This window comes from Ostrinia furnacalis, unplaced genomic scaffold, assembly GCF_004193835.3.
Source record: "Ostrinia furnacalis isolate ACB-3 unplaced genomic scaffold, ASM419383v2 OfSCF5696, whole genome shotgun sequence".
Classification (NCBI taxonomy): Eukaryota; Metazoa; Arthropoda; class Insecta; order Lepidoptera; family Crambidae; genus Ostrinia; species Ostrinia furnacalis.
Genome location: NW_021135935.1, coordinates 38,982 through 59,644, shown reverse-complemented (window position 1 = coordinate 59,644; position 20,663 = coordinate 38,982). Strand labels below are relative to the sequence as shown.

The window sequence follows — 20,663 nt, the reverse complement described above, 5'->3', positions numbered from 1 at the left end:
ACTAATTACAACAATTAGGTACATACTTAGCTTAAAATAGAGCTTGTACTATAATGACTAAGCAATTGATTCCTACGTTTTAGGAGTTTTATTTAAAGTTATTTTCATAAAATTTAAGAGTCTGCACTGTACTCTGCTGAGTTGCACCAACTAACTTTGACCGTAACTATAACGATAACCTGTGTTTTTTGTATGAAGTTTGACAGATTTTTGACGTCCTAACTTTGACCGTAACTATAAGATAACCGGTGTTTTTGTATGAAGTTTGACAGATTTTTGACGTTTTTCAAAGATAAAGAAAGATGGTGAACCCTACCTAATTTGTGAAGTTTTACAATTACGACTAGCAATTAAACTAACCAAGGTCAAATCTCAAACTCAATCTCCAATTTCATCCACAATCTATTAATAGGTACAAAGAAACTGCACCCTAATGCCGAACTTCCTGCTCTGCCCGGGAGAAGACACCGCGACCTCAACGACTCTGATTCAGCTGCTTTGAGCCCGTATCCCTTACATCCGTTCGGCGGCCTCGACTTGTCCATAGTTATAGGAGATCGGCCAGAAGGGAGACACCGTCAGATGATAAGAAAAGTTGACGATCAAAGATAATTTTTTCGATTATATAAAAGTGTGTAAAAAAGTGCAATTTTAAAAAAAGCCTAATTGCAAAAAATAAATTACTTACATGACAATGTTGTATGTGTCTAACACAGTTAAAAGTAATTTAATGACTACGCCGATTGTCCCAAAAAAGTTACTGGAGTTTTTGGATGAAAAGAGCTCATAAATTACGACAAGCAGTTAGTTAACGTTCTATAGCGATATGATGATGAAATTTGTATTAAAATTTTCATTTTTAACTTTACAGAAACAAACGCGGCAAATGCGATAAAATTGAATTCGCTTGTGCACTCTAAAGTATGAAGACGATAATAAGAAAAAATAAGAGACTAATGAGGTCTCACAGTGCGCGTGGACGCACAAGGTGGCATACGAACCAATCACAGAGCTCTATTCAACGCTGTGCGTTCGATTTGCTGCTTCACTTAAGCAAGCATCGTGAATAGGTACGGGCGTTAATCCATCACCAAAACACCAATTCCAAATGTAGGTTACTATATTCTTAAGTTTCCCAAGTTTGTTTTCATTCAAAAATGGGTGTAATAAACTAAGATTTTTGAGCTATCTGTTCTCTCTATGCTGTGTCCCGCGATGAGAGCCGCGAAAATAGGTCATATCGAGTGTTATCTAATCAAGGGTCGTTGACCTGTGAAATGTAACACTACTCCACAGATAATAATGCTACACCATCGCACATGTGTTAACTGTAACTGTAACCAATGACTAATACCATATTAATTGGCTCATTGAAATTGGGTCAATTTTTTGTCAATGACTTGATGATTGAATGACGCATGAGTTCGTGTTACTTAGATTTATTAATAACTGTAATTGCCTGAGGGTTTTCTGGAGAAGTTTGCTTTTATACTTTTAGCGAATAGACCGGCTGAATTATAAACAACTAATTTTGTAAATATTTATCTTTATTATTAGGCTGAGTTGCACCACCTAACTTTAACGATAACCGGTGCTTTGTGTATGTAGTTTGACGTTTATTAAAGTTAAAGTGAGATGGTGCATGCAACCCAAACTTAAATTGAAAACTTTACACAATGTTATAAAATACAGCCGTTAGCACAAATATGAAAAACCGAGAATCACTTTACCCGTTATCACTCTCGCCAGGGGGGGGTTAATGAGGATATTAATCATTTGTTTAATCACAAATTACTAGTATTAAGTTAGTAAATTTAATAGTGTAGACCTTTATAAGATTCAAATGAATCTATGGCTGAGAATATCCTCTGATCTACAATAAAATTCTTTTTTCAATTGATAATAATCAAACTGGAGAGAACAATACATATGATTTGAAATTATCGTCCCATTTGAACATTAAAACTAGGACCTCTCAACATCCAACTTCTTATATAACTACTAGCTAGACCATATGGATGTTGTTCTTCTTCAGACAGTACTTACTGACCAAACTAGGAACAACAAAGATATTTCTCTTTATGTGTCTCATCTGAACACCGAACCCTGAACCTCTAAGCTCCAGGTACTGATACAGAAACCTATTACAACGACAACGTTGTTTGACTTCGGCGTCACTAACGCCTTCCTTCCTGAATAGCCGTCAACATCAAATAAACCACTGGACTCTCTTACAGTAATAATAGAAGCGAGATTGCTACAAAAATGCTGTTGTACATCAAGCACATCAAGCTAAATACTGTGGCATCTAATGTCCTTAAAATAGAAGCTATTTTCAATCAAAAACTGCCTGTTAAGCTGACTGTACAACGAGCTTTAATTACCAATGTTGTTCTAACACAGATCCCCAATATGGCCGCGGCCGCACAAGGAGCTTTCATAAATACAGTCGTTCTACTTAATTGTCCTATTAAGACGTTAATAGCCACGTGTCGAGGGGCTTTACAAGCGCGTGCGCAGCTAGCAGTCCGTTGGATCTACTAGTTACACTTTAAAATGCGGGTTGCAGACCAATATACAGGGTGTAACAGGGGGGTTGGATAATCGTAAGTCAAACGATGGGGGACTTCAATACCTATCAATATAACCCCCATGTATATTCCGCGATTTTCAATGGTTCCAAAGCTATTGACATTTTTGTTACACCCTGTATACTATAAGTTAGTAAATTCAAGTTAAAACTTTAATTCAGTACTTACGCCCTTTCCAGGGCACTTATACACGTCCCAAATATAGCTTGCCCTACCACCACTTCGGGACAACATATGAGCGGCTACATAGAAGTGGCGAAAGAAACTCAGCAGCAGTTGTATGCAATTTGCACTATCGCATACCTGTTTTCAACCGACTTCAAAAAAAGGAGGAGGTTCTCAATTCGACCCGTATGTTTTTTTTTTATGTTTGTTACGCGATAACTCCGCCAATTATGAACCGATTTGAACAAATCTTTTTTCGGCGTATAGGTAATACCTCAAGGGTGGTCCCATTTAAATTTAATAATAAAAAAAAACAACCCCCAAGGGTGGAAAATTGGGGATGAACTTTTTTATACGCAATATCTCCGCCGATTATAAACCAATTTGAACGATTATTTTTTTGTGGAATTAAGGTTGTTCATGGATGGAAAATGAATACAATTGATCATCAATCATTTACCTAAATTCGAAATTTTGACCATTCCATGAAGACCGAAGAGTGACCGGTCATATAAAAACGTTTCATGGATTTGCGTTTCACTATCGAAAAACATTGGCTAAAACTCATTTTTTATAACAAATAATAAATCAAATTCATGTTTAAATGCAGTTTATGACATATTTTTTAAATTGTCACTATTAATATTTTTTACTGAAGAACCTGTAAAAGTTAATTCTACAATTTCTGAAAAATCACCTATAAGTAACCTTTTCATTAGTGTAACCTAAAAGTAACCTAAAAGGTTACAAAAGTAACCTTCTGGCAACACTGCGGCTATCTGAATGCGTGATTCTCGATGTATCGGGGAATCCCCGAACATTGGGTGGGACGGCGCAGCAGAATGGAACGTTTGTGAATCGTTTAGTTTTGTAAGTCATCCTTTTCACTTTTGTCGAACGATGAAATTTCTATCTATCTCTCGCACGCTAGTGCGTCAGTAACGCCGCACGTAGTTAATGAATAAAATCAAAGATAAAGGGAGGAGGACCAATGAATGTGGCTGACAGCAATGACAGCGTAACGTGAACTATATGTACATCTCCTCAGCTAGATTGACAGATTTGCTTAGAACTTCTAAGTTAGAAGTGGCGCCCTCCAAATGAATATAGACAGAAATTGTCTCATAGTTACGGTATAGGTACTTTTGTTTGTGTATGTAATATTGCGAGCAAGACAAGGTGGATTTATATCTGTCTGGTGTGTCGTGACGTGACGCGTCAGAACTGTATCGGTTCCATACATAAGCCATCACAACACAACACGTTACGCACTAGTGTGAACGTTACCATCCTACTAATATTATAAACGCGAAAGTTTGTATGGATGATGGATGGATGTTTGTTACTCTTTCACGCAAAAACTACTGAATGGATTTTACATATTGTTCGAAATACTAATCCTGCGCAGATGAAGTCGCGGGCACCAGCTAGTACTAAATGTATGAAACCGATACCGTTCTGACGCGTCACGTCACGACACATCAGACAAATATAAAACCACCTTTACAAGTGTTGTTGTTTCAAGATCGCTTGAAAAATGCCATATAGATATAGATAGTACAGAGGGCGCGTCTACACCATATTCAGAGCCCCGATTACGGTAACTTTTATAACGTCTACAATCCAGACGCGTTTCTGATTCTGCGATACGATTGGTCAAAACAGCTGACGTACGCTGTTGAACGACCAATCGTATCGCAGAATCGAGAAGCGTGTCTGGATTGTTGACGTTAAAAATTACCGTAATCGGGGCCATATTCGCAATAAAACAAAATGTACCTACTAACTACCATGCATGAAACAAAACTAGATACTGGTTTGGTCATTTCTGCGCCCCTCCAGGGTCTGCGCCATGTGCCTGGGCACCGCTGGCACCGCCCTAGTTACGGCACTGCACGGAGGGTCAAGATTCAATCATACTTATGAATAAATCGCCCAATTCAAACACATGTCAACCCGTCAATCTATTCAATCATGAATAGACAAGTAAATAATAACCATGTAACGTCAATAATATAGATAAGTCCAGTTCTTAACTTAGTCAGTGCCTGAGGAGCAGCACGAGAGGGGTGGTAAATTATGACATAACAGAGCATACAAAGTATACCTAAAGTCTCGCTGACGTTTAGGCTAAGAACTCATGGCGCGATTTTCACCGGTGCCCGCGGCGGTTACGGGCCCGCAGCTTCTGTAGAATGCAGATACTTATGTTAAAACTAATGCACAACTCACGACGCGGTTTACGCCCGCAGCGGGCGCGGTTGTAATCGGGCCCCGCGGTTTTTGCGCGGGCGAAAACCGCCCGATCGGCGGGCGACCATTTTGTATCATTGACGCTCTCATTTTGTAAAATCGCGCCGTGAGTTCTTAGAATAATCGCGCAAATAACCGCTCCCGTGAGTTTTGAAATAAAATCGCAATTCCACAACCGCCGCGGGCGCGGGTGAAAATCGCGCCGTGAGTTCTGAGCCTTAACCGTCACAAAAACTTACCGTGCCGCTCTCATACCTCAGGCACTGACTCAATTAAACGCCAGATCTATGCCTGACAGACACGGTATCCGACGGTTAAATGATGATCGCATAGACGCCGCAAAAAATAGTGATATCATATTGTTTTACAAAAGAGAAGCTAAAAATAACTATTTGGGATTTTGGAATCATAAATCATAGATTTGTTTGGAAGACGTGAACGAATAGTGTGTCTCAAGATTTTATTTCACACTAGGTTTAATCACAGAATAATTTAAATGTAGTTTACTTCGCGTTTTACTGAGATTGTCCTCTTTATGTGAAGCTTTTGATTTTGAAGACATAACTGTATAATTACAAAGTCAAAGTCAAAATTTCTTTATTTGTATCGACTAATAAATATTCCTTACAAATCGTCAAATATTATGGTCATAAGGAGCCTCTACATGTCTTATATTTTTACCCTACCAGCGCTTCGAGACCAACATTTGGCAAGTGCTGAGAAGAAGCGCCGCAACAAACTCACTAATTACAATAATTATGTACAAGCTTAGCTTAATATAGAGCTTGTACTATAATGACTAAGCAATTGATTTCTACGTTTCAGGTATTTTATTTAAAGCTATTTAAAAAAAATGTAGAGTCTGCACTGTAATTAAGGCTGAGTTGCACCACCTAACTTTGACCGTAACTATAACGATAACCTGTGTTTTTTGTATGAAGTTTGACAGATTTTTGACGTCCTAACTTTGACCGTAACTATAAGATAACCGGTGTTTTTGTATGAAGTTTGACAGATTTTTGACGTTTTTCAAAGTTAAAGAAAGATGGTGAACCCAGCCTAATTTGTGAAGTTTTACAATTACGACTAGCAATTAAACTAACCAAGGCCAAATCTCAAACTCAATCTCCAATCATCCTCAATCTATTAATAAGTACAAAGCAACTGCACCCTAATGCCGAACTTCCTGCTCTGCCCGGGAGAAGACACCGCGACCTCACGACTCAACGACTCTGATTCAGCTGCTTTGAGCCCGTATCCCTTACATCCGTTCGGCGGCCTCGACTTGTCCATAGATAAGGGAGATCAGTCAGGACTAGGGCATGAATATCGGAATCTCGGAATCTCGTAATATCGGAATCTCGGAGTACGAGATCCGATATTACAATTCCGATATTGAGCGACCCAATATCGTAATATCGGAATCAGATAAAGGTTTTAATTGAGATTTTAAACAAAGCGTTTAAACGCGCCACAACCTGCTACAAAGCCCAAAGCACATGATTGGCAAAGACTAATGATTTTCTCATGTCTCTCACCATCACTTTTTGTCCCACTGCAAATATTTATGGTTAATTTTACTTGTTCTAAAAAATTTTAATACTTGCCGTATTTGGTCTTAGCGATGAAAAACGACATCTCAACTCACCTGTTGGGAGATTCAATTAAGGTCTTCGAGCTTTGTGCCGAGGTCTTCCAGCGATTCCGCACTAGTACTCAAAACTGACGGCCGATGGGGCAGCAAGGTTCTGGAGTGGAGGTCACGTACCGGAAATCGCAGAGTAGGACTGCCATTCACAAGGTGGACCTCAGGCCGCTACCAACCAACCATTTGCATTGTGAAAATTATTGGGGGAGGCCTATGTTCAGCAGTGCACGTCCTATGGCTGAAATGATGATGATGATGATGATGATGGCCCGTGGTTTTGTGAGTTGTACATCGATAATCAAAAAGGAACAAATTACAAGGACATTCAAGTTTTTTTACCACTTATTAAAATTTTTGTAACATTTGACTTGAATGACTCTACAAATCGTTCCGCCAGTATTGGTTGATGAAGTAAAAGTTTGTTTGATACCTGTTTTACAAAAACACTTAAATTCTTTGCTAGTCCATATTGGCCTAATATCAGTAACCAAATGCAATGGAATTGGATACCCATAACATACAAAAATGGTTTTAAATACTTCAATTTTATAATTTTAGGAAGTGCTGTTTTGTACCAAATTAAAGATATTGATTAAAATCATTATTTTACTGTATACAATTAAGAAATGTTACGAAAATAATAAATATGTATTCAACTTATAACACAAACTCAATTCCGATATTAATATCGGAATTCCGATATTGAGATCTAATATCGGAAATCAATATCGGAATTGAAAACCTTCCGATATTACATGCCCTAGTCAGGACGTCGATAATCAGAGATGAATTATTGGAAAAATTGATCTTGGATGCTATAGTTTCCTAAAAAAAACTTTTAGTGCGTAAATTATAGGTATTATCAAAAAATTTAGACACATTTATTTGTCAATCGAACAAGTAATTACGAAGTTATGGTGCGTTGAAGTTCCAGGTGACGTCACAAAGTGCTACACTTATAGGCAGTCCTTGTCGTCATGGGTTTCTTCTTTTAAACTTTGGTGCCCTTTATCTCTTTCAACTTTCATTAATTCGAAAAAGTGAAAAATACGTGTCGAGTATTTTTTTGTAAGATAACTGACGGACTAATTCAAACTCTTGCTTTTTTACCCAGGAATAAATAAATAAATAAATATCCCTGGACATTTTACACTACGCTTCTAGTCCCAAACTAAGCAAAGCTTGTATTATGGGTACTAGACAACCCTGTCAATTGCGATAAGTAAAATTTAATCTCACACTCTGTCGAGTTTCAATTGAATTTCGAGTGTCATTCCGATATAAGGTTGCAAGAAACTTAGATTTTTGTTCAAACAGAGCTGTCTGTTCTATCTATGCTGTGTCCCGCGATGAGAGCCGCGAAAATGGGTCATATCGAGTGTTATCTAATCAAGGGTCGTTGACCTGTGAAATGTAACACTACACCACAGATAATAATGCTACACCATCGCACATGTGTTAACTGTAACTGTAATCAATGACTAATACCTACCATGCTTTATTACATAATTGGCTCATTGAAATTGGGTCAATTTTTTGTCAATGATTTGATGATTGAATGACGCATGAGTTCGTGTTACTTAGATTATTAATAACTGTAACTGCCTGAGGGTTTTCTGGAGAAGTTAACATTTATGTTTTTAGCGAATAGACCGGCTGAATTATAATTCAGCCTGTCTACTACTAATTTTGTGAATATTCCACAAAGTTATAATAGCACAAATATTAAAAACCGAGAATCACTTTACCCGTTATCACTGTCGCTAGACCCCTCAATATCCTCATTAACCCCCGTTAATGAGGATATTAGTCATTTGTTTAATCACAAATTACTAGTAATAATTAAAACATTTTAATAGTGTAGACCTTAATAAGATTCAAATGAATCTATGACTGAGAATATCCTCTGAACAACAATAAAATTCTTTTTTCGACAATTTTTTTATTATAATCAAACCGGGGAGAACAATCAGATTTGAAATTATTGTCCCATCTGGACATTAAAACTAGGACCTCTCAACATCCAACTACTTATTTAACTACTAGCTAGACCATAATGGATGTTGTTCTTCTTCAGACAGTACTTACTGACCAAACTAGGAACAACAAAGATATTTCTCTTTATGTGTCTCATCTGAACACCGAACCCTGAACCTCTAAGCTCCAGGTACTGATACAGAAACCTATTACAACGACAACGTTGTTTGACTTCGGCGTCACTAACGCCTTCCTTCCTGAACAACCGTCAACAGCAAAGAAACCACTGGACTCTCTTACAGTAATAATAGAAGCGAGATTGCTACAAAAATGCTGTTGTACATAAAGCACATCAAGCTAAATACTGTGGCATCTAATGTCCTTAAAATAGAAGTTATTTTCCAACAAAAACTGCCTGTTAAGCTGACTGTACAACGAGCTTTAATTACCAATGTTGTTCTAACACAGATCCCCAATATGGCCGCGGCCGCACAAGGAGCTTTCATAAATACAGTCGTTCTACTTAATTGCCCNCTACTGGTTTTTCATAATTTCGCCCAAGTATTTCCTTCACCCTGTATCGCTCATATCATTGCCGAATACTAATCTCCACTGCAACATTTTCGTCGTCTTCGGCTCATGAGACGTGAGCTCGCCGCGCCTGAGCTACGAGCTCCGAGCCTGAGCTTCGCCCGCTTGAAACTGCAGAAAATTTGAAGGTAAGTTGTTTATTCATCATTATGAACCATTGAAAACGTTATTATTTTATGTAATTGTTTAATTGATTGCTGTAATTGTTGACTCATCCAAGACAAAAGTTGATAGGTAACTTGTTTATTCATCTTTATGAACTTTAGAAAACAGTTATTTTATGTAATTTAGTATTAATTGAGTAATATTGGTGTAACTGTTGACTTATCCATGACTAAAGTAGATATTTCAGTTAAGTTTGATCATTAGTATAGTAATTTTATCTTTAACCATAGTTAGTCAGTCTAGTATCAGTTCTACTTACAGTCTCATAGATACACTCATAACTTCACCCCCTTGTATTGCCCTATCATTGCCGTATACTATACTCCACTGCAACATGTTTCGTCTTCGTCGGCTCAGTGACGAGCTCGCCGCGCCTGCTTGCGAGCGTCAGGCCTGAGCTACGAGCTCTGAGCCTGAGCTACGAGCTCTTAGCCTGAGCTACGAGCTCCGAGCCTGAGCTTCGCCCGCTTTAAACTGCAGAAAATTTGAAGGTAAGTTGTTTATTCATCATTATGAACCATTGAAAACAGTTATTTTGTGTAATTTAGTATTAATTGAGTAATATTGGTGTAACTGTTTACTCATCCGAAACTAAAGTAGACATTTCAGTTAAGTTGAACCATTTTAGAATTTTCTCTTTAACCATAGTTAATTTAGTTAGTCTAGTATGAGCTCTTTATTTAGTCTCTTAGATACATACACTCAATCAATAACTTTCCACCCCCTTGTATTGCCCCCTATCATTGCCGAATGCTAATCTCCACTGCAACATGTTTCGTCGCCTTCAGCTCATGTCACGTGAGCTCGCCGCACCGGGCTGAGTCGACCTACGCGAGAGCTGCGAGCTCCGAGCCTGAGCTGCGAGCTCGAACCTGAGCGTCCGCCCGCTTCAAGCTGCAGACAACTACGAGAGGCAAGTTGATTATCCTATTTCCTAACCTATTCTTCTACTAATATTATAACTGCAAAATTTTGTGAGGATGGATGGATGATTGTTACTCACAACAAAAAACCTACACTAAAACGTCGAAAAATAATTACTAATTACTTATTTTTTTTTTTTCTATATTTGTTACGCGATAACTCTGCCAATTATGAACCGATTTGAACAAATCTTTTTTCGGCGTATAGGTAATACCTCAAGGGTGGTACCATTTAAATTTAATAATAAAAAAAACAACCCTCAAGGGTGGAAAATTGGTGATGAACTTTTTTATACGCAATATCTCCGCCGATTATAAACCAATTTGAACGATTATTTTTTTGTGGAATAGGTATTATCAAAAGGGTAGTTTCATGCGAATTTGAAGAAAATATTTCACTCCCAAGGGTGGAAAATTGGGGATGAACTTTTTTATACGCAATATCTCCGCCGATTATGAACCAATTTGAACGATTATTTTTTTGTTGAACAGGTATTATTTGTGTTCACGCATTTGAAGTCGGTTTTTTTTAAGTTATATTATTTGTAACTAAAAAAACTACTGTGCAGTCTACTCGCTTACCAGCCAAATGCAGGCATGCCAGTAAGCGTATACACATGACAGTCAGTACAAGAACCTGGCATGCAAGTGTATCAGTCACTGGCATGTGCATCGCCACCTTGATGTCTTTTTTTTTCAACTACCTATCAATTTTATTCATGCTTTTGTAACCGCTGGGTCAAAATAACCAAACTATTTTGCAAAATGTCCACTTTTATTTATCAGAGGCAAATAGAGGATTTAGCGTACACCCCTATAATCCTTTCTTAGTAATCCTTAGTCACCTCTTACTACGACATTATGGGAAAGAGTATCTTGTTATCCTTTTATACTCTGCCAGTTGGTTAAGACAGATAGTGGACATGTTTTTCTCATAAAGTTGATATTCTTCCTTCCGAAAGAATATTAACTGTATGGTTTTTTTAATCAATATACCTACAACTGAACTAAAAACTCCTTTGTTCAATTCTTTAATAAGACGATTCAAGCATTTTTTATTATTTCCGTAGATTATAACTCAAAAAATATCTCTATATCTTAATCACAACTAAAGATGACATGAGTCAAAATGTCAACACTAATAGTTAAATGCAATAAAATAAAAACATCGTATTTATGTTTACATAAATAGGTCAGCTATAATTAAATAGTCATATATTCAAACAGGAAGGCGCTAACAGTGTCCCAGTGTGACTCAGACATAGGACATAGCATTCTTATATCTTATTACAAATAATTCATTAACATTTACATTAATTAATGCATCAATTCTGTCCTCATTCAAAACTAAATCCTTTTTTCCAGACTATAACGTCTAAAGTTTACAATTTATATGCTTCTGCATAAATATATTTCCATATCATTTTGAACTTTATTAAGAAAGTAATAAGGTAGTTGTAAATGTCGTGTCACTTGGCGCCAGACATTTAATAATAGGGTGGCCAAGCTCTATGGAAAATAAAGACACTTCCCTCTTTGCATGACATTAGGCAAGTAAGGTAAATGATTGTTTTGATTAAAATATGGTTAAGGAAAAACTTCTCCTACGCTATTATTATAATCCAAGCAATAATTTTGAAGTAAATAATCATTTTATTATTATTTATGTTCATAAAGAAGATTTTACGAAAGAGAATAGGAAATGCCGTTCATTATTTATTATTAATAAAATTATGTAAATGAAAACAAGTTTGCTGATAGCACTTTTAACAAGTTATCGCCATATTTGACCAGAACGTCGATAGTTAAATAGTTACCGGTTTATTTGTAAGTACCTATTGTTAAAGCAATAACATAAAATGTATTAATCATTACGTTTAACGCCACGTACTTCAGCACGGAACTCTAGGGTCACACAAAATACTATAGGATTAAAAAAAACATAATTTTTCAGTAACAGCATAACTTATTTTTATTGTTTTTGACGTTCATATGTGCCAAAATACTGGTCAAAGTTGAATAAATATTTATGATTTGATTTTGAAACTGTCCCAATGACATTATGAATTATGGCTACCCCACACTGACCCCTACAGACGACTGATCACAAAGGAGCACTTATTTCGCTCACCCGCCTGAGGAATTCAGGACCTAGGCGCCAGTTGACCTACAACTATGACATCCACTTCAAATGGCCACAGTGATCACTGTAACTAAAAATAGATGATCATTCATCACCACCAGTAGGTATTCATTGCCTACGCACTTGGCATTCCTGTTTAGAGGTCAGGATGATGACAAATGCACTTAAAATCACCTTAACTGTAGAATCCTACCGTTAAAGGTAGACTGGATTGTTCCCACCTCTCGTTTCCACCACTGCAACATCTGTGTAGCCAGGATCTACAGCTTGACCGCCAATCAAAACCAAACCAATGAAGGCCAAGTTTATCCCGAGGGATAGTTAAAGACTATTGGTAGAGGTGTGTGGTTGAGGATTCCGGGTGAAGCTCGCTTCCACCTTCGGCCTGATCATCATTAACTATCAGGTGAGATAAAGGCCAAGAACTCCCTCGTTGTAGTTACAAAAAAAGGTAGAGTCCTGGAGACAGCTGACTGTCTTGGATCCCCAAAAGAAATGTTATCAGAAGAATTGTAGGATTTAAATAAACACCGCCCTTTGCCATAGTTAAAAAGTTAATACTTTTGTCTATGATGCTAACTCTGTATTCTCTGTGATCTGTCCGTCCGTTCGTGTGGACGTCAATAAACCGTTTAATTGAAATAATTCCCTCTTTTATTAGTATACTTCCAACAGGTTATGGGCCGTCCCGTATACCCGTAGTGAAAGGGAGAATTTCGACAATTTATTGAGATAAATCGGAGAATCACATTTCGAAGTAATTTCAATCATTATAAGGAGAAGTTCGAGGTATAGAATCAACCTCCTTCAGCAAAACAGAAGAAAGTTTACTAAAAAAGGTGTTAAACCTGTATGAGATTGAGTTTTCACCATTAATCCCTAATTTTTAAGTGACCCCTATGGTAACACATAACAAGAATTTTGTTTTCATAAGCCAGTGGGGCAGCAAGGTTCTGGAGTGGAGGCCAAATACCGGAAAACGCAGCGTGGGACGTCCACCCACAAGGTGGACCGACGACCTGATAAAGGTAGCAGGAAGGCGCTGGATGCAGGCCGCTACCAACCGTGCGATGTGGAAGTCATTGGGGGAGGCCTATGTCCAGCTGTGGACGTCCTGTGGCTGTAATATTGATGATGACGATGAGGGGTCACTTAAAAATTAGGGATTGATGGTGAAAACGGGCATGAGATGAGATACAGATACTAAAATGTAATTTAAAACATTTACTTACTGTCTTATTTAATTCTATAACTAAACAAAATTAATAAAGATATAATGTAAACTGCTCATTTACATCTATCCGAGTAAATGTATTCGAATCGCATATTAATCCTGTATTACGCGTCCATAATTCAGCTTTTGTTTACAATAAACACGGATCAAATGCATGAATGCAAATAACAAATTGTTTATTTTATGGCGGGACAATAACAATAAAACATTAAAGGATTGGATCTATAAAACCATTTGCATTTGGAGTGTGAGATCGTGCTGTAGCCTGCTATTGTGTACAGGTGTACAGATTAATCACAGGCTCGTTTAACCTGGGCTGGCTTCTATTGCAGCATGAAAGTAATGAATGGGCCCATTCTAGATTGAGACAAAATATTGACAAATCGACGGCGAAGTTACAATACCACCTAACTAAATTTTTTTAAGAAATCGATTTTCTTAATGCGCGTGGACTTTTTCCATTCGAAATTTTTCCCCTAACTAACTTATATTTATTTTTAGATAGCAATAAAACTTTGTGGAAATAATCGTAGCTGCTGTATGCGCAAGTAATAAGTATTTACGTATTTTTTTTCTATCTCCTGAAAACCAAAAAAAATAATGTACAGTTCGGAGGTATTGTCACTTCACCGTCGAAATGTAGTTTTTGACAATGTAGGATGGGTGCGCTCTAATCGATAGAGAGATGACCTGAAGAAAAGAGTTTCAGGAGATAGGAAACATTATAGTATGTTTACGACTTCCTTGGTAGACTTACGTTCCACGGTGAACCACCATTGGATAAAAAATGATGATCAGAGTCGTGTAGTAAGGGGAAATATAGGGGAAAATAATATGTTTGCTTAGGTTAAAGTATCATAAGCCTATAAGCATAAGCATTTATCGTATTATAATGGGTGCGTGGCATTTCGCCTATCTGTAGTGACATTCCTGCACATTTTCGATTTTAATAGTCCCCACAGTGGACAGATGCTGATCCAGAAATTAAAGGACTCCTGAGTTCGATTAGGTAAAACATCGATTACATTTTTAAAAACAACTATGAGGTAAACGCAAACATTTGCCAGTAAACCTGCTACGAACATAAAAATTGGTTTAGTTATTCTATAAATACCGCATCTAGGTCACATGTGAGTACGCGGGACATCTAGATCTTAGGCTAAGGTCACACTAGCGCCTTGACCCGCGCCGAGTCCCAACACTGCGTCTTTGTGTTCAAACGCTGCGTACGCGCATGTGACCGACGCGACGCGACACAAACGTGACTGCAGGAATGTGTACCTGGCTTTATGTCAACTGAGCCAATTATTTCGTTAGGGAAGAGTGGTTTATCACGACGTCTATTATTTTAATACTTATCTATTTCGCAAAACAGGGTGTTTCGCCATAAAATTACCTATATACGAAAATTAAGTAAGTACTACAAAAATTAAGTAGTTATAGCTCTTCATAATAATATCTCAACCAGTCTACCTGATGATAATGATTTTGGTAGACTTCATGAGCCGCTGCAGAAGTTTTTTATTTTCATATTCATCATCATCATCATCATCATTTCAGCCATAGGACGTCCACTGCTGAACAAAGGCCTCCCCCAATGCTTTCCATGTTGATCGATTGGTAGCGGCCTGCGTCCAGCGCTTCCCTGCTACCTTTACGATGTCGTCGGTCCACCTTGTAGGTGGTATTTTCATATTATGATGATTGATCGCCACCAAAAAGAGTTGAAGAGAAAGTGTCCAAAAGGACATAAAAGTGTTGGGACTCCAGGAACAAGACGTTCAAAGTAGAATCAAAGCCAACCCCACGTAACAGGATAAGGAAAGGCAGAAGAAGAAGAAGAAATTGATTATTGAGTTGATTCAAACCTGCAACTCTGCAACTGAACTGCTGCTGCAACTGAACTGGCACAAATACGCGATGTGGTTTTACCAATAACATTTTTTTTATCCACAACGAGGAAGCTCTTGGCCTGTATCTCACCTGATGGTAAGTGACGATCAGGCCGAAGGTAGAAGCGAGCTTCACCCGGAATCCTCAACCACGGAGGAACTGGCTATCTTACCTCTAACTGCCGGAACACAACAACGCTGTTAACATTGTTGTTATGGCGACAGACTTAGGTAAGATGGCGGTAGCTAGCCAGGCGGACTTAGAACAAGCCCTACAACCAACCAAACCGAACAGAAAAATCTGCCCCCACTGGGAATCGAACCCGGGACCTCTGCGTCTGAAGCAGGTGGTCTTACCACTAGACCACAGAGGTGGTTTGTCACTTAGACCACTTAGACCACATTGTCACTTATGGGAATCGAACCCACAACAAAGACTCAGGAATAGTCACTCCACTGTAAACAACTGAGGCGTTATTAGCAGTTAACCCAACCTCATTAACGTGGTTTAAACAAACATCACCCACTTCTAACTTCACAAGCTTTCTATGTCCAAAACAGATGGTAACTGTTGACCAGATGTGACACGATAACAACAACTTTGATCCTTATCTGTATCAACTTAAGAACATAGTTGTGGGCGACTGTACACCACGCCTACGTTACATGTTTGCCTTTTTTTGGCTTATTAGGAAGACAGTACTTGCGAAAAATGACTGAGTCATAGCAAAGGCTGGGCAATTTGTAAGTAACCGTTTTAATACTAATACTATAGTAAGTAGGAATTGGAATCATGGCCTGAAGGTCTCGGATTTGACTCTCTTGAAAAGCTTAAAAACACACTTAAACCTGGCCAATGCATACTATACGAAGACTTTGGGTTCGATTCTGGGGTGGGACATTGAGAGTTAATTACTGCTTTTTACTTTTCTCATAACAATTATTGTTTTGAAAGACTAGCAACTCCTATCAAAATGACATACAGCACAACGCACCCTTAATAATATAGGGGCANCCTGCTACCAACATAAAAATTGGTTTAGTTATTCTATAAATACCGCATCTAGGTCACATGTGAGTACGCGGGACATCTAGATCTTAGGCTAAGGTCACACTAGCGCCTTGACCCGTACCGAGTCCTAACACTGCGCCTTTGTGTTCAAACGCTGCGTACGCGCATGTGACCGACGCGACGCGACACAAACGTGACTGCAGGAATGTGTACCTGGCTTTATGTCAACTGAGTCAATTTTGTTAGGGAAGAGTCGTTTATCATGACGTCTATTATTTTAATACTTATAGACTATTTCGCAAAACTGGGTGTTTTGCCATAAGATTATATACGAAATTATGTGGGTAGTAACAATTTAAATTAACTTCGAAATCCTCCTATGTTCTGCTGATTAATTTCAATTCGGGTCTAATGACTGTTTAACTTTCCGGTTTATTGGCGGTCAAGCTGGAGATCTGTGGGAATGAGAGGTGGGAGTAGTCCCTTGTAGATGCGATCTGTATGTAATATGTCAAGTGTGGATTGTAAAAAGCGATCAATCGCAAAAATCAGACCTACCCAATCCATCTAGTCAACTTGGAGAGTGTACTGTGTAGACCAAATCTTCCATTTGCCTCTGATAAAATAGAGAGGGTCCGTGCTCTTGTAGTGAAGACTAAAATGACCTGATGATGATGACAGTTTATAACTAGGATTTAGGTAGACTCTATGAACCGCTGCAGACATTTGACATGGCTCTATCAGATAGATGACTTAGTAGAGTACCCTCAAAGCACACAATCATATCTATTTTCAGAAAATAAGGTTGATTCTCCTAAATTCTTCTGCAGCTCTCACTAAACGCACATAAAAGCACGATGTGGTTTTACAATAACTTTGTTCCTTAAGGAAATCGAACCCAGAACCTTAGAGAAAACTGTAAATAACAACGGAGGCATTATTAGCAGTTAAACCCAACCTCATTAACGTGGTACAAACAAACATCACCCACTTCTAACTTCACAAGCTTTCTATGTCCAAAACAGATGGTAACTGTTGACCAGATATGACACGATAACAAGAACTTTGATCCTTATCTGTATCAACTTAAGAACATAATTGTGGGCGACTGTACGCCACGCCTACGTTACATGTTTGCCTTTTTTTGGCTTATTAGGAAGACAGTACTTGCGAAAAATGTCTGAGTCATAGCAAAGGCTGGGCAATTTGTAAGTAACCGTTTTAATACTAATACTATAGTAAGTAGGAATTGGAATCATGGCCTGAAGGTCTCGGATTCAACTCTCTTGTAGAGCTTAGAAACATACTTAAACCTGGTCAATGCATACTATACGAAGACTTTGGGTTCGATTCTGGGGTGGGACATTAAGAGTTAATTACTGCTATTTACTTTTCTCATAACAATTATTGTTTTGAAAGACTAGCAACTCCTATCAAAATGACTTAGAGTACATGTTCCTTCAAATTACTATTTGAGTTCAAAAGTACAGGATATGTTACGACTGAGGCAGACGAAAAGTAAATAACACATAGGTGCTCGCAGTGTGCTTTCATCTGAGCAAACACATCCAGATGAAGTCCCAAAAAGATAATACTCTCGTATGATACAATAATATCTACTTATATGGCAGTTCTAAATGTATGGATGCTGGAAACATTGGATTTTCGGATAGATCCAGTTTATTCTGTAACCTATATTGATACCATTTGATAGAGCTTGTGAAGCACTTTCAGGATTAGTAACCATTCTTCGGTATCTTGTATAGTTTAGAAATAATCGACTGAGATCACTTATCGTTTCCCTGTATAGGACTGGGAGACAAAATTATACCATTGTGATCACAATAGATCTAAACCGGGCACACTGATACTGCAATAAACTAGAACAGCTTAATAAGTTAAAATTCAGATGACCTTTGTTAGATTCGAAGGCTCACAATGTTCACCCACTGGCGTCAACTTGCGAATAAACGTTTTATGCGCACTAAAATTAAAATGTCGACGTTTTCCTTCCTATCCTTCCTTCGGCCATAAAAAACTATTTTAAATACGACGATGCTACCAAAAATGGTAGAATATAAACCGGGTATTATGGCCACAATGTAAGTAATTGCAGTAAGTTGAAAGACACTTGTCGTTAACATTGTCGTGCAATGGTTATTGACCTTTTGGGCCACAGTAAACTGTTTAATATACCGTAGCTCCCAATTAAGTTTTAAGCTCTCAATATTGTAGTTTGTGCATAATCTGCAAGTTGGCAGATAACATTGTTATCAAACTAGCTAGCTTAACAAAGTTGATCAAACTTTAAAAAATACTATGTAACATCTATTAATTTAGATTCTAGAATTGGCATACTTGATATTTTTATCTATCTTGAGAACGTTAAAAAGAGTTTTTTTTTTTATTTTGAAAAATAGACACACAATAAACGAATAACATCCAGAGACGAGCTACTGCTTCTATCTACACTATGGCATTACGATCTAGAAACATTTTTTAACCGTCTTGACCCCGCCTCAAAGAAAAGTGCGGCCATCTGGCTGTCGTTAACTACATATGTAAATACAGGAAACAATAAACCTTTAGGAAACTTTGCACTACATAGTAAGGACGATAAGTGATGTCACGGTGGACATTAAAAAGATATGGGTCTTTTAAGGTGCTATCGTTACGAATTACACGCCAATTTGCATGGGCTTGAAGACGGAACTGTACATATTTGTGTGACGAGGCATCATACTACAAATTACTCGTAGTACCTACCTGTAGACAAGACAAAATTTTGTCGATTTCGATTCGATAAGACTGCAGACATGCAGACAGAACTGCTTTGTAACTCTCTTTTATGACCAAAACCAAAGGCTATGGAAAATTATTGTATATAATTATTTTAAGTTCCTCTTTTGCACTAATTTCTTTAAAAATGTTTTACAAATAAGACGCAATAAATAGAAAAGATAATTTCGATTGACTAACACTAGAAACACAGGTAACAAAAGTATCGATGAAACAAACAACACTATAACAAATAGATTCCAAAACACCAAACTCATAAACAGTGCAAAATCGCTGGTTAATTCAGGAAGTTAGAGGCGACCTTTCTCACATTATTTGGTGCGAAGGCAGCGGACCTTTGCCTTTGGTCCTATATGGACACAACTGGCGTTGGGCCCAATTATGGTTACTGCTAGTGATGCTAAATACTATCGAAATCATTCGATTGTATCGACAAAAATGTTAGCTTATAAACTTGCCATTTCAGCATCCTAACCGCGATTAGAAAAAAAAACTCATTAATAATAACTTGACCGGCTCGATAGATGAAAGAAGTCAAGAGGATAGCTGGCAGTGGTTGAGTAAAATAATTAGGAGATTGTGATTTATAGCGTTCCTTGGAGATTTATGTCCATCTGCAATAAAATTGCCTTACCGAGAAACAACAAAAGTTGCAGGATTTCTTATCTTTATGGTAAAAACAGCGTATTATGGAATTGGAGCAACACTACAGACATAGAAACAACTAAATTATGGCATTCAAATGAAACACCCTATAGATGAGTCCCACCCACCTCATGAAAATTTTAAGAGACTCCATCTTTTATCGATATATTCCTGCTACCCCGGTTACATCACTAGCAGCCCTATAGCCAAATGTTGACCTGCGCTCGCGTCGTTATAAGGTGTAAGGTTGAGGTGCTTTGTTGCTGATTACTCATTGAAAATGTATGGCGCCTTGGATTCTGTAGAAATTCTAAGGTTATTACTGCTTCCGGAGAACTTTTATGGTGCTGACCTAATAAGTTTTATGAGTAGATATATGAATATTCATGAATAGGTTAAGATCTAAAAGATATCCTTCGGCCTGATCATCACTTACCATCAGGTGAGATACAGGCCAAGAGCTTCCTCGTTGTGGATAAAAAAATATAGTCATACCATCAAATCACATAAGAATTGGGCATTTAAGCTTGGTGGAACGCTCGCGAACAAGAGGCGATCGTGAGCGAACGTTACTCGAGAACTGTCACTGTCAGGCTGGGTACAGAGTACAGACGTATGTAACGCA

General features: G+C 37.8%; 1 long non-coding RNA gene across 1 annotated transcript; it reads left to right on the top strand.

Annotated features, from left to right (window-relative positions):
• Window positions 1-9,198: 9,198 nt before the first annotated feature.
• On the top strand, window positions 9,199-10,295 carry LOC114361426 (uncharacterized). Its single transcript, XR_003656594.1, has 3 exons — window positions 9,199-9,353; window positions 9,748-9,881; window positions 10,179-10,295. It is a non-coding gene; the product is annotated as an uncharacterized LOC114361426 (long non-coding RNA).
• Window positions 10,296-20,663: the final 10,368 nt, after the last annotated feature.